This window comes from Bos taurus, chromosome 8, assembly GCF_002263795.3.
Source record: "Bos taurus isolate L1 Dominette 01449 registration number 42190680 breed Hereford chromosome 8, ARS-UCD2.0, whole genome shotgun sequence".
Taxonomy (NCBI): domain Eukaryota; kingdom Metazoa; phylum Chordata; class Mammalia; order Artiodactyla; family Bovidae; genus Bos; species Bos taurus.
Genome location: NC_037335.1, coordinates 12,198,755 through 12,214,254, shown reverse-complemented (window position 1 = coordinate 12,214,254; position 15,500 = coordinate 12,198,755). Strand labels below are relative to the sequence as shown.

The following is a 15,500-nucleotide window of genomic DNA, read 5'->3' as shown; positions in this document are numbered from 1 at the left end:
TTTAGTGGTATCCCCAAATTTAATCCTTCATGTACTCAAGCTCAGAAACCTAAGCAAGGGTATTTGGATGCCTTCTGCTGTAATTTCCTTCCCTTCCTAAATATCTATCTTGGCTACAGCATTATTAAAACCAATAGCATTGTGCAATAGTCCTTCACCATTTACGTCTGACACTAATGAATATTGGTGGCAAAGGCAATAGAATTCAATGGAATTCATATCTATACTGGAGTGGGTTGCCATTTCCTTCCCGACCCAGGGATCGAACCTGGATCTCCTGCATTGTAGGCAGACGCTTTACCATCTGAGCTACCAGGGAAGCCCTTATGTCCCTTTACCATCATTTAAATAGAGTTCTTGACAAATACTGTATAATATCATTTATATGTGGAATCTAAAAATACAAAAAAAAAAAAAAACACTGAATATAAGAAAAAAGAAGTAGACTCACAGATATAGAGAACACACCAGTGGTAACCAGTGGTTGGGAGGGTGCAATATGTGGGTAGGGAAGTGGGAGGTATAAACGATTGGATGTAAGTTAGGCTCAAGGATGTATTGTACAACACAGGGAATATAGCAAATGTTTCAGAATAACTGTAAATCGAAAGTAACCATGAAAAACTGTATAAAAGTTAAAAATAAAAAATTTTAGTTAGAAAATATTTTTTAATAAATAGATCTCGAGTACCCTACTCACGCTACCTTATATACTCAAAAACTCTTATATATCTTCATGAAACCTACAGATTTTCTGAATTGTTGACCTGACATTACATCATTACCTTTGCCCATTCTGCTTTGACAGGCTTTGCTATATGTGTGTGTGCACACAAGTGTGTGTGTGTATGTGACTTCCCTGGTGGCTCAGATGGTAGAGTCTGCCTGCAGTTCGGGAGACCCGGGTTCAGTCCCTAAGTTGGGAAGATCCCCTGGAGGAGGGAATGGCTACCCACTCCAGAATTCTTGCTTGAAGAATCCCATGGACAGAGGAGTCTGGTGGGCTACAGTCTGGGATCGCAAAGGATTGGACACAACTGAGTGACTAACACAGTGACTTTCATATACATATGTGTGTGTGTGTGTGTGTGTGTGTGTGTGTGTGTGTGTGTGTTGGAGAAGGCAATGGCACCCCAGTCCAGTACTCTTGCCTGGAAAATCCCATGGACGGAGGAGCCTGGAAGGCTGCAGTCCATGGGGTTGCTGAGGGTCGGACACGACTGAGCGACTTCACTTTCACTTTCATGCATCGGAGAAGGAAATGGCAACCGACTCCAGTGTTCTTGCCTGGAGAATCCCAGGGACGGGGGAGCCTGGTGGGCTGCCGTCTCTGGGGTCGCACAGAGTCGGACACGACTGAAGCAACTTAGCAGCAGCAGTGTGTGTGTGTATATATGGTTTACGTGTGGGTATGTGTGTTACATTGAAGCAATAAAATTAGTAGGATATAAGATGTTTATTATAACAGCATGTAATGGTAGAGATAAAAGTTATGAGAAACGTTAATCTAACCCAAAGATACCTATCTAGTTGGACAGATAGCCATGACTCTATGTCAAAATCTATTTTAACTGAGCACTTAGGGCATACTTATTAATTCAAAGGGGCTTTAAATCACAGTATTTTGCACAGGACACATTCTTCTTTAATTTATCAAGACTTTAATATTTTAAGACATTTATCCACCTAGTCCCAATGCAATTCCAACTCCCACCAAAGCAAAACAAGGTGTCAAAGACACTTGAATTTTCTAGTCTTTAACTTCTAAGGGTTTCTGTTCATCCAACTCCAACCAGAGCCTTTCCCTTCTAAAACATTTTTTAATTTCTGCATTAAACTTCCTAACATTAAACTTGCTTCTAGTGTTGAAGATTGTACATTCTGGAGTCAGACTACCTGATTTGGTTGGAGTTTTTGCATTTTTCTCTGGTGGCTCAGTTGGTAAAGAATTCACCCGCAACGCGGGCCTGGGTTTGATCCCTAGGTTGGGAAGATCTCTTGGAGAAGGGAACGGCTACCCACTCCAGTATTCTGACCTGGAGAAGCCCATGGGCTGTATAGTCCATGGGGTCACAAACAGTGGGACATGACTGAGCGACTTTCCGTTTCACTTTCACTTTCTGCATTTTTCTGCTTATTTTTCTGCCTAAACCTTGTTAAATCTCAATTTCCTTAACCAGAATATGGTGATAATAGTGATACCCACTTCAATGGACTGGCATGGGAATTAATCAGTACCCTTATATTTTTTAGAACTATGGTCAGCATTTAGTCAACTGCTCAATATATTTTAGGTATGACTGTTATCATGGTCATAGTCTCCCCCATTATCACTGAAAAAAATGTTACTCTTACAGTCTGCAATCAAAGCTATATTCCTTGGTTGTCAATATAACTATACAGCTCTTATACCAAGTATCTAGCAAAATCATCCTCTCTGCTTAACAGTCCTCCTCTTTTGTCCCTACGCCCAGGTTACCCCTCAACATTCCATTGCTGGTCAAGCTCTCAGAATGCTCTCTATCTACTAAAGTCTACAAAAATACTCTTCTTGTCCTGTTTTGCTCACCAGAATTTTAAGTCCATAGGATCCAGAACCATGTCTTTACATTCACCAGAACCTGAAAAATTCACCAATATGACAGGAAGGCCTTGTATGCAAATTCAAACAAGAGAGTTTACATGTACTATTCACTGCAGAATCTCTAGTGTTAAGAACAAATCTGAAATAAATAAAATTTGGAAACCATAAAATAATATGGTTAAGAGAGTCAGGTTATCTGGTTCTGGTAAGCTCGGTTTTCTTACATGCAAAATAGAAATTATAATATTGCCTATCTCACAGGGTATTGTGGTAAATGAGCTAACACATGTAAAGCACTTTGAACTAGCTTTGACATGAGTACTCAGTAATAATAACCAATACCACCATTATGATTTTATTAAATACTGAAGCTTCATCTTCAATATAAATGGAATGGCTCCAAAGATAGGAGTAGAAAAATCCTAGCCCTCTCTCTAATGAAATATGAAGTTCATTTTTTTAAAGCAAGGGGAAAAATACAAAAGGTCCGTTGAAATACAAAATATGTTAAACCTTCAAAACCCATTTGAAGACTTCAGCTTTCTCCCACGATGTAGCAACAAGGACTGAATTTACCTACCCACCTTAAACAACTAAAGGACCAGACAAAATATATGAAATTATGCTTTTCAGACATTGAACATCAAGAGAGTAATTCCTGAAAGAAAGCAGCTGAGTTGAACCATGAAATCATCTGAGTCCACTCCTGAAGTGTCCCCAGGCCTCAGGGCACGAAGGAAGAAACACTAACAGACTATGGTCTCTTGAGGTCAGAATATAGAATTCAGAGACAGAGGAGGCCAAGGCAGCTAGATCACCTATAGATAAAATTATGGGATGTCTATGAGAAAATAGGAGAACATTTTCATTACAATCAGGTAGGCAAAGAATTCATAAAAAGGCACAAAATTCAAGTTTAGTTAAAAATGATAAACTGACCAGCATCATTAAAATGTCTTATTTTTCAAACGACACTGTTAAAAAAATAGAAAGGCAAGCTATAGACTAAACAGAAATATATACAAAATAAATATCCACAAAAGAGTTTATATTCAGATTTTACCCAAGAGTTCAAATCTGTTGCCATTTTTAGTGGATGTCTTCTTGTGGATTTTAAATATATGTATATATATTTAATTATCTGAGTAATGTATTTAATATATAATATATTTACTGTAATAATTAATTATTATATAGGTATATATTTAATATACATAAAATAAATATTAAATTATACATATTTGAAATCCATAAAGAAGACAACCAAGAAATAGGGCAAAAGATAATGATACTTCTCCAAAGAAGATGTATGAATGGCTAATACACACATGAAAAGATGTTCAATATTCTTATTATAGAAATCCAAATTACATTCAAAATGAGATACCACTACATCCTATCCACTAGAATGGACAAATAAATACCTCCAAGGGATCAAGGGTGTTAGGTTACAGGGAAACTCTCATTCTGCCAAAGGGAATGTCAGATAGTACAAAAACTTTGAAAAGCATTTAGGTATTTTCTTAAAAAGTTAAACAAACATATCATATGACCTCACTCCTTTCCTAGATATTTATTCCTAAGGGAAAAAAAAGCATATATTCACCAAAAGTCTTCTATGTGAATATCTATAGCTACTTTGTGGAAACAGTGACAGACTTTATTTTCTTGGGCTCCAAAATCACTGCAGCCATGAAATTAAAAGATGCTTGCTCCTTGGAAGAAAAGCTTTGACCAACCTAGACAGCATATTAAAAAGCAGAGACATTACTTTGCCAACAAAGGTCCATCTAGTTGAAGCTATGGTTTTTCCAATAGGAAGGTATGGATGTGAGAATCAGACTATAAAGAAAGCTTAGTGACAAAGAACCGATGCTTTTGAACTGTGGTGTTGGAGAAGACTCTTGAGGGTCCCTTGGACAGCAAGGAGATCAAACCAGTCAGTCCTAAAGGAAATCAATCCTGAATATTCATTGGAAGGACTGATGCTGAAACTGAAGCTCCAATATTTGGCCACCTGATGCCAGCAACTAACTCATTGGAAAAGACCCTGATGCTGGGAAAGACTGAAGGCAGGAGGAGAAGGGGACAACAGAGACAAGATGGTTGGAGGGCATCACCGACTCAATGGACATGAGTCTGAGCAAGCTCTGGGAGTTGGTAAAGGACAGGGAAGCCTGGCGTGCTGCAGTCCATGTGGTTGCAAAGAGTTGGACACGACTGAGTGACTGAACAACAACAAAATTAGAAACAATCCAAATGTCCATGATATGGAATACTAAAATGAAATACTACTAATCAATAATAAGGAATGCACTATTGATACATTCAACAACTTGATTAAATCTCAGAATCATTATGCTGAAAAAAGCCAGACTAAAAAGCATATATATATGATTCTATGTAAATTTGTAGAAAATTAAAACATATCTGCAGTAACAGAAAGCAGAGTGGTGGATGTGAAAGGACAGTGTGAGAGGAAGGAGAGGATTGCAAATGAGCACAAGGAAATTGGGGACAGGAAAATGTTTGCTGTCTCTTTTGTGATAATGGTTTATGAATGTACATGTATGGCAAAACTCATTAAATGGTAAACTTTATATGAATTTACTGTGCATCAGTCATCACTCACCTTAAAAATAAATTTCAATTTGATTTACTATGAAAATATTTATTGTTTATGCTAGTAAAATACAGATAATGCAGATAAGGCAAAGAGCCTCCATGACAACCACTCTCAAATTTTACTTGCTTCCACCAAGTTAGCTACTATTATCAGTTGGGTACATATGGCTCCCAGATCTTTTTCAAGGTATTTTCCTATATTAGTCTATGTGTGTTAGAAGATTATTTATAGGCACACATCCATTTGTGTAGCTTAAGATTTCATAATTACACGTGTGTGTGTATATGTGTTTAGAAGCAGATGCTAGTTGTTGTAGGGCAGAAACCAACACAACATTCTAAAGCAATTATCCTCCCATTAAAAAAGTAAAAAAAGAAAGAAATGATACTGTAAAATACTTTGGGATGTCACCACACAAGTACACATATATTCTCACATTTTTAATTTCTGTAAGATATTCCATGTATTGGAGAAGGCAATGGCAACCCACTCCAGTACTCTTGCCTGGAAAATCTCATGGATGGAGGAGCCTGGTAGGCTGCAGTCCATGAGGTCTCTAAGAGTCGGACACGACTGAGTGACTTCACTTTCACTTTTCACTTTCATGCATTGGAGAAGGAAATGGAAACCCACTCCAGTGTTCTTGCCTGGAGAATCCCAGGGATGGCGGAGCCTGGTGGACTGCTGTCTATGGGGTCACACAGAGTCAGACACAACTGAAGCAACTTAGCAGCAGCAGCAGCAGCATTCCATGTATGGCTTTATCATATTTTGACTGCTCCTATTGATATGAGTATTTTCAATTTTACAATTTTAAAAATAGATGTAACATACACCATTATAAATCTAAGTATATGTATAAAAGTTTTTCTAGAACAATATCAGGATGTAAAGGAACTATGTTCAAGAATGCATTCCTCACTTAAATGGGACAGATACAACCAGATCACTCTTTGATCTATTATCAATTCCCTAAATTGCTAAATAAATAATGTAGTAATGCAACCCTGAATATTCATTGGAAGGACTGATACTGAAGCTAAAATTCCAATACTTTGACTACCTAATGAGAAGTGCAAACTTATTGGAAAAGCCCCTGATGCTGGGAAAGACTGAGGGCAGGAGAAAAGGGCAACAGGGGATAAGATGGTTGGATGGCATTACAGACTCAATGGATATGAGTTTAAGCAAACTCCACTGAACTGAACTGAACTGAAGGGGCCGTGAAGAACGGGAAAGCCTGGCCTGCTACAGTTCATGAGGTCACAAAGAGTTGGACGTGACTTAGCGACTGAACAAAAACGAAAGATAATATTCACCTATAATGTCTTTGTCTCATTTAAAAATACATTCCAGGGGCTTTAATTTTATATAGAGCTATGCATCTCAGGAGATAAATCAATAAAACTAACACTTCTGTGTGATACTAAATTTGATCTTTAAACAAGTGTCTATTGCTAATGCTAACCAACTTGGAAGTGACTAGGAAAAATACAAAGTCTAAATAACAGTAATTTAGCTAATGAATTGCTGTTTCAAATGACTATCACCCAGACAAATCCACAGTTGACTTTAAGCAGTCAAACTTCATTAATGCTTGACGACTAACACAGAAGATGGACTGTCAACTTAAAAATTATTGGTGTCTTCCAAACAACTGGCTGCTGCTGCTGCTGCTAAGTCACTTCAGTCGTGTCCGACTCTGTGCAACCCCAGAGACGGCAGCCCATGAGGCTCCCCTGCCCCTGGGATTCTCCAGGCAAGAACACTGGAGTGGGTTACCATTTCCTTCTCCAATGCATGAAAGTGAAAAGTGATAGTGAAGTCACTCAGTTGTGTCCGACTCTTAATGACCTCATGGACCGCAGCCTACCAGGCTCCTCCATCCATGGAATTTTCCAGGCAAGAGTACTGGAGGGGGTGCCATTGCCTTCTCTGAACAACTGGCTACAGTGAGGCAGAAATCATATGTGAAAACATTATCTAATTATACGTGGAAAGGGAAATTTTAAGGGTTATAAGCAGAATTTGCTCAAATCCAATGAATCAAAACCTGTGTTTTTCTTTGGAGAAAACAATGAAACATTCTGTTACTTGCTATTCTATACACCAAGAGAAGTTAATAATCTTTAAGATTGTTTTCACTTTTTTTACTTGATTGAAATAATCTTCATTCAACCTATCTTAAGGGACTATTGGTAATGAACTTACAACCAAGAAGAAATAGAATGCAATAATTTCTGAAGATTTTTTTTCTACTTTAAATGCAGAAATGCAATGTTGAAACTGTATTTTACATTTTTTATAAAGCCTTTTCTGGGAAAAGAACACACATTCGTAAGAGGATACATATTTTACGGAACATCTATATTTCCCCTAATATAATCCATTTTTTGACATTAGCAACACATTTCTTTTGTTATTTTGGACATTGCGAAGTGCAAGGCCAAATATGTCCTTATTTCAACATTTTCAGAAAATCATATCTTATGCATATTGTATTTGAATGTCACCTTCATTTTTATTTTCTACTTGTATTTTTTATCTCCATGGTGAGTTATCTCATTATCATCACCATTTAAAATTCTTGAGTATCTCTGAAGAATTACAAATCGTTTTGGGAATATATTTGCTAAGTCACTTCAGTCGTGTCCGACTCCGTGCGACCCCATAGACGGCAGCCCACCAGGCTCCCTCGTCCCTGGGATTCTCCAGGCAAGAACACTGGAGTGGGTTGCCATTTCCTTCTCCAATGCATGAAAGTGAAAAGTGAAAGTGAAGTTGCTCAGTCATGTCTGACTCTGGCGACCCCATGGACTGCAGCTTACCAGGCTCCTCCATCCATGGGATTTTCCAGGCAAGAGTACTGGAGTGGGGTGCCATTGCCTTCTCCAGGGAATATATTTAGAACTATACAATATGATAGATTGCATTATTGACCCCAATTCTTTACTCATTTCTGCATCCATAACTTTTGACGTGTGACTTTGGGGTTCTTCCCTTTGACTTTGGGTTCAGCCATGTGACTGACTTTGGCCAATTGACTGAGGCAGATATGAAGTGTGTCAGTTCAGAAAGTGAAAGTCTTAGTTGCTTATTCATGTCTGACTCTTTGCAACCCCATGGACCCACCAGGCTCCTCTGCCCATGGGATTCTCCAGACAAGAATACTGGAGTGGGTAGCCTTTCTCTTCTCTAGGGAATCTTCTTGACCCAGGGATCGAACCTGGGTCTCTTGTACTGCTGGCAGATTCTTTACCGTCTGAGCACCAAGGAAGCCCATAGTGAAAGTGAAGTCGCTCAGTCGTGTCCGACTCTTTGTGACCCCATGGACTATAGCCTATCAGGCTCCTCCATCCATGGGATTCTCCAGGCAGGAATACTGGAGTGGGTTGCCATTTCCTTCTCCAGGAGATCTTCCCAACCCAGGGACTGAACCTGGGTCTCCCGCATTGTAGGCTGACACTTTGTCATCTGAGCCACCAGCCCATACTTGGCCCTTAATGGGTTTTACCCAGTTTGACATGCATTCTTATATTTTTGTCATTGCTACTGGAAGAATATACCTGGATAGTCTGCTGTTCCAAGATTAAGGATAAACACAACAGACTCAAAGTGCTGGAGCATGAAACAAAACCTCTCTGGCTGTTGTAACTTAAATTAGCTAAGCCAGAGACATGTAAGAGAGCCCGGCTGAGATAAGCAGAGGCACACCAGTTGCTCTCTAAATAAGATCCCCCTTTTTATCCCTCACATGTGTGAATATCACTGAGAATTTTTTTGCTACTGTTTGTTACACAGCATTACTGTGTCAATAGCTAACTGATCCATATCATGTGATTTTGTTTGTGTGCGTGTATGTGCGTTTTCTCTTAAGCTTACTTGTTATTCTACATTCTGTTGCCTGGTTATGTGTTACCCGTTGCCACCTAAAATAGAGTGAAAATATTAACAAACATTAATCCACAAGCAAATGGATTTTACTTGTTAAACATGAGAATTCTAGTAACCTTTGCTCAAGCCTTAGCTCCAGAATCCATCATCCACATGAAACCTTAAATGATCTTATATCACTCTGAACTTTGGTTTTTATCATCTATAGGCAGGGGATGCTTGAGTATTCAAGCCCAGCCTTGGGATATTCAACAGAATCATACTGTATAATCAATTAATGGTACTTATCATCACCACAAGGCTGAAAAGGGGGAGTGGGCTATCTGCCAGGTATTTTGCTTCCCTCCTCTACATCTAACATGAACAGTTACCTAACATTTTGTGCTGTGTGCTGTATGTTCAGTCACTCAGTCATGTACTACTCTTTGGGATGGTCATGGACTGTGGCCAGCTAGGTCCTCTGCCCATGGGATTTGCCCGGCAAGAATACTGGACTGGGTTCCCATTTCCTCCTCCAAGGGATCTTCCTGCCCCAGGGATCAAACCCACATCTGCTGTGTCTCCTGCATTGCAGGCAGACTCTTTACCACTGAACCACGTGCTAACAACATATTACTCCCATATTACTTAAATAAAAAGTTTTATAAAAATAAAATATGATATTATAAATAATCATAGTCAATAACACTTATACAACCCCCAGATTTAGAATCTTAGTCTCATACTATGATCAGTAGAATAATTTCTTCCATTGCTCTTATTTTATATGTGAGAATACGGAGAACTCTAAAAATAAAAGCTATCACATGTAGCAAAACTTAAACTAGAAATCTCCTCTTTATCACTAGTTCAACATCATAACCAGGAGGCCTCTCTAAACCTCTTGTGGCCATTAAGTCATCTCCATGATTTTACTAACTGCCACTTTATGAAGCCTCTGTCTTAATTTATAGCATTTTTTCAATGGACTAATGGTAATGAAAGTGAGAGAATTTTACACATGTGGGAAATAAATCCACAATTAACCAATAAGCCCCTACTTTCTACATTACTGACTATAAAAAAGCAAAGACTAAAAAGTTAAAATATCTTCCAATGTTTAATTAAAAGTCCAAGTATCTCATCATCTTTTTTTCTTGCTTGCTTTAACTAATTCTCTGACTGCTACATATGTAAATCTTACTTCAAATGTAACTCTTGATTTTTTTAATGAAAAAAGACTATATATGAATTCCATGTAAGTTTAAATTTATAATTCCCCTATGAAGAAAAAAATAGAATCTGAAGTGTGTTTTTAAAGGTGCGTGACAAGAGAGCCTCTTAGAATTATTCTTACTCTGAAATTATTAAGAAAAGAAAAAGAAAATGGTACAGGTTTGGGAATAAAGAAGAAAAAAATGAAGGATGAATTAAAAGTATCACTGTGTACCTCATCTAGCATAAGGCTCCTGAACTTGGTTAACTGAAGAATAAGGTTCATATCTATATTTGATCCAATATTGATTTAATGGGAGAAATAAATTTGTTGTTAGTGAGATGTGGAGATAAACCCCAGGAGGTTAAGCAATATAACAACCAATCTGTCAAGTAGCTTCATTGACTTCAAGATACAGAAAGACAATTCAGACAGAAAGGATGCACAATCAGAAGTGATACCTAGTTTCAGGAGGTAATGATGCATCAAACAAGGGGTCAAAGCAACACTGTAAATCAGCTTCCTCTGTGTAAGAAAACTTATTTTCTGGTTTAAGACTTCCAATAATGTTTTGGCTCACCAGCTAAAGTTTTCTAATTATATTTGTATCAGAACACTGTTTTCTGATTAATTATAACAGAATTTGCACCCCTCTCTGCAAAACCTATGCTTGGGCACAAGTGGATGCACGTGTGTTCATGCCCATGCACGTGCAGCACGAATAAATAGGCACCAATCACACAACTCCTCTCCACTTCTTTTTTTTTTTTTAATTTTATTTTATTTTTAAACTTTACATAATTGTATTAGTTTTGCCAAATATCAAAATGAATCCACCACAGGTATACATGTGCTCCCCAACCTGAACCCTCCTCCCTCCTCCCTCCCCATACCATCCCTCTGGGTCGTCCCAGTACACTAGCCCCAAGCATCCAGTATCATGCATTGAACCTGGACTGGCATCTCATTTCATACATGATATTTTACATGTTTCAATGCCATTCTCCCAAATCTTCCCACCTCTTCCTCTCCCACAGAGTCCATAAGACTGTTCCATACATCAGTGTCTCTTTTGCTGTCTCGTACACAGGGTTTTGTTATCATCTTTCTAAATTCCATATATATGCGTTAGTATACTGTATTGGTGTTTTTCCTTCTGGCTTACTTCACTCTGTATAATAGGCTCCAGTTTCATCCACCTCATTAGAACTGATTCATATGTATTCTTTTTAATAGCTGAGTAATACTCCATTGGGTATATGTACCACTGCTTTCTTATCCATTCATCTCATGATGGACATCTAGGTTGCTTCCATGTCCTGGCTATTATAAACAGTGCTGCGATGAACATTGGGGTACATGTGTCTCTTTCCCTTCTGGTTTCCTCAGTGTGTATGCCCAGCAGTGGGATTGCTGGATCATAAGGCAGTTCTATTTCCAGTTTTTTAAGGAATCTCCACACTGTTCTCCATAGTGGCTGTACTAGTTTGCATTCCCACCAACAGTGTAAGAGGGTTCCATTTTCTCCACACCCTCTCCAGCATTTATTGCTTGTAGACTTTTGGATCGCAGCCATTCTGACTGGCGTGAAATGGTACCTCATAGTGGTTTTGATTTGCATTTCTCTGATAATGAGTGATGTTGAGCATCTTCTCATGTGTTTGTTAGCCATCTGTATGTCTTCTTTGGATAAATGTCTATTTAGTTCTTTGGCCCATTTTTTGATTGGGTCGTTTATTTTTCTGGAATTGAGCTGTAGGAGTTGCTTGTATATTTTTGAGATTAGTTGTTTGTCAGTTGCTTCATTTGCTATTATTTTCTCCCATTCTGAAGGCTGTCTTTTCACCTTGCTTATAGTTTCCTTTGTTGTGCAGAAGCTTTTAAGTTTAATTAGGTCCCATTTGTTTATTTTTGCTTTTATTTCCAATATTCTGGGAGGTGGGTCATAGAGGATCCTGCTGTGATGTATGTCGGAGAGTGTTTTGCCTATGTTCTCCTCTAGGAGTTTTATAGTTTCTGGTCTTACATTGAGATCTTTAATCCATTTTGAGTTTATTTTTGTGTATGGTGTTATAAAGTGTTCTAGTTTCATTCTTTTACAAGTGGTTGACCAGTTTTCCCAGAACCACTTGTTAAAGAGATTGTCTTTAATCATTGTATATTCTTGCTTCCTTTATCAAAGTTAAGGTGTCCATATGTGCGTGGATTTATCTCTGGGCTTTCTACTTTGTTCCATTGATCTATATTTCTGTCTTTGTGCCAGTACCAGAGGAGGGAATGGCAAGACATACTTAAAGTGATGAAAGAAAATAACCTACAGCCCAGATTATTGTACCCAGCAAGAATCTCATTCAAATATGAAGGAGAAATCAAAAGCTTTACAGACAAGCAAAAGCTGAGAGAATTCAGAATCACCAAACCAGCTCTCCAACAAATACTAAAGGATATTCTCTAGACAGGAAACACAAAAATGGTGTATAAATTCGAACCCAAAACAATAAAGTAAATGGCAACGGGATCATACTTATCAATAATTACCTTAAACGTAAATGGGTTGAATGCCCCGACCAAAAGACAAAGACTGGCTGAATGGATACAAAAACAAGACCCCTACATATGCTGTCTACAAGAGACCCACCTCAAAACAGGGGACACATACGGACTGAAAGTGAAGGGCTGGAAAAAGATTTTCCATGCAAATAGGGACCAAAAGAAAGCAGGAGTAGCAATATTTATATCAGATAAAATAGACTTTAAAACAAAGGCTGTGAAAAGAGACAAAGATGGTCACTACCTAATGATCAAAGGATCAATCCAAGAAGAAGATATAACAATTATAAATATATATGCACCCAACATGGTAGCACTGCAATATGTAAGACAAATGCTAACAAGTATGAAAGGAGAAATTAACAATAACACAATAATAGTGGGAGACTTTAATACCCCACTCACACCTATGGATAGATCAACTAAACAGAAAATTAACAAAGAAACACAAACTTTAAACAATACAATAGACCAGTTAGACCTAATTGATATCTATAGGACATTTCATCCCAAAACAATGAATTTCACCTTTTTCTCAAGGTACATGGAAGCTTCTCCAGGATAGATCACAACCTGGGCCATAAATCTAGCCTTGGTAAATTCAAAAAAAAATTGAAATCATTCCAAGCATCTTTTCTGACCACAATGCAGTAAGATTAGATCTCAATTACAGGAGAAAATCTATTAAAAATTCCAACATATGGAGGCTGAACAACACGCGGCTGAATAACCAAAAAATCACAGAAGAAATCAAAAAAGAAATCAAAATTTGCATAGAAATGAATGAAAATGAAAACACAACAATCCAAAACCTGTGGGACACTGTAAAAGCAGTCCTAAGGGTAAAGTTCATAGCAATACAGGCATACCTCAAGAAACAAGAAAAAAGTCAAATAAATAACCTAACTCTACACCAAAAGCAACTAGAAAAGGAAGAAATGAAGAACCCCATGGTTAGTAGAGGGAAAGAAATCTTAAAAATTAGGGCAGAAATAAATGCAAAAGAAACAAAAGAGACCATAGCAAAAATCAACAAAGCCAAAAGCTGGTTCTTTGAAAGGATAAATAAAATTGACAAACCATTAGCCAGACTCATCAAGAAACAAAGGGAGAAAAATCAAATCCATAAAGTTAGAAATCAAAATGGAGAGATCACAAGAGACAACACAGAAATACAAAGGATCATAAGAGACTACTATCAACAATTATATGCCAATAAAATGGACAACGTGGAAGAAATGGACAAATTCTTAGAAAAGTACAACTTTCCGAAACTCGACCAGGAAGAAATAGAAAATCTTAACAGACCCATCACAAGCACGGAAATTGAAACTGTAATAAAAATCTTCCATCGAACAAAGCCCAGGTCCAGACGGCTTCACAGCTGAATTCTACCAAAAATTTAGAGAAGAGCTAACACCTATCCTACTCAAACTCTTCCAGAAAATTGCAGAGGAAGGTAAACTTCCAAACTCATTCTATGAGGCCACCATCACCCTAATACCAAAACCTGACAAAGATCCCACAAAAAAAGAAAACTACAGGCCAATATCACTGATGAACACAGATGCAAAAATCCTTTACAAAATTCTAGCAATCAGAATCCAACAACACATTAAAAAGATCATACACCATGACCAAGTGGGCTTTATCCCAGGGATGCAAGGATTCTTCAATATCCGCAAATCAATCAATGTAATACACCACATTAACAAATTGAAAAATAAAAACCATATGATTATCTCAATAGATGCAGAGAAAGCCTTTGACAAAATTCAACATCCATTTATGATAAAAACTCTCCAGAAAGCAGGAATAGAAGGAACATATCTCAACATAATAAAAGCTATATATGACAAACCCACAGCAAACATTATCCTCAATGGTGAAAAATTGAAAGCATTTCCTCTAAAGTCAGGAACAAGACAAGGGTGCCCACTTTCACCATTACTATTCAACATAGTTTTGGAAGTTTGGGCCACAGCAATCAGAGCAGAAAAAGAAACAAAAGGAATCCAAATTGGAAAAGAAGTAAAACTCTCACTGTGTGCAGATGACATGATCCTCTACATAGAAAACCCTAAAGATTCCACCAGAAAATTACTAGAACTAAACAATGATTATAGTAAAGTTGCAGGATATAAAATCAACACACAGAAATCCCTTGCATTCCTATACACTAATAATGAGAAAACAGAAAGAGAAATTAAGGAAACAATTCCATTCATCATTGCAATGGAAAGAATTAAATACTTAAGAATATATCTACCTAAAGAAACTAAAGACCTATATATAGAAAACTATAAAACACTGGTGAAAGAAATCAAAGAGGACACTAATAGATGGAGAAATATACTTTGTTCATGGATCAGAAGAATCAATATAGTGAAAATGAGTATACTACCCAAAGCAATTTATAGATTCAATGCAATCCCTATCAAGTACCAATGGTATTTTTCACAGAGCTAGAACAAATAATTTCACAATTTGTATGGAAATACAAAAAACCTCAATAGCCAAACCTATCTTGAGAAAGAAGAATGGAACTGGAGGAATCAACCTACCTGACTTCAGGCTCTACTAAAAAGCTACAGTCATCAAGACAGTATGTCATGATTCTTTACCAACTGAGCTAACAGAAGCAGAAGATA

At 37.5% G+C, this 15,500-nt stretch overlaps 1 non-coding gene across 1 annotated transcript; it reads right to left on the bottom strand.

Annotated features, from left to right (window-relative positions):
• Window positions 1-247: 247 nt before the first annotated feature.
• TRNAC-ACA (transfer RNA cysteine (anticodon ACA)) lies at window positions 248-319 on the bottom strand. Its single transcript has one exon. It is a non-coding gene; the product is annotated as a tRNA-Cys (tRNA).
• Between the last annotated feature and the right edge of the window lie 15,181 nt (window positions 320-15,500).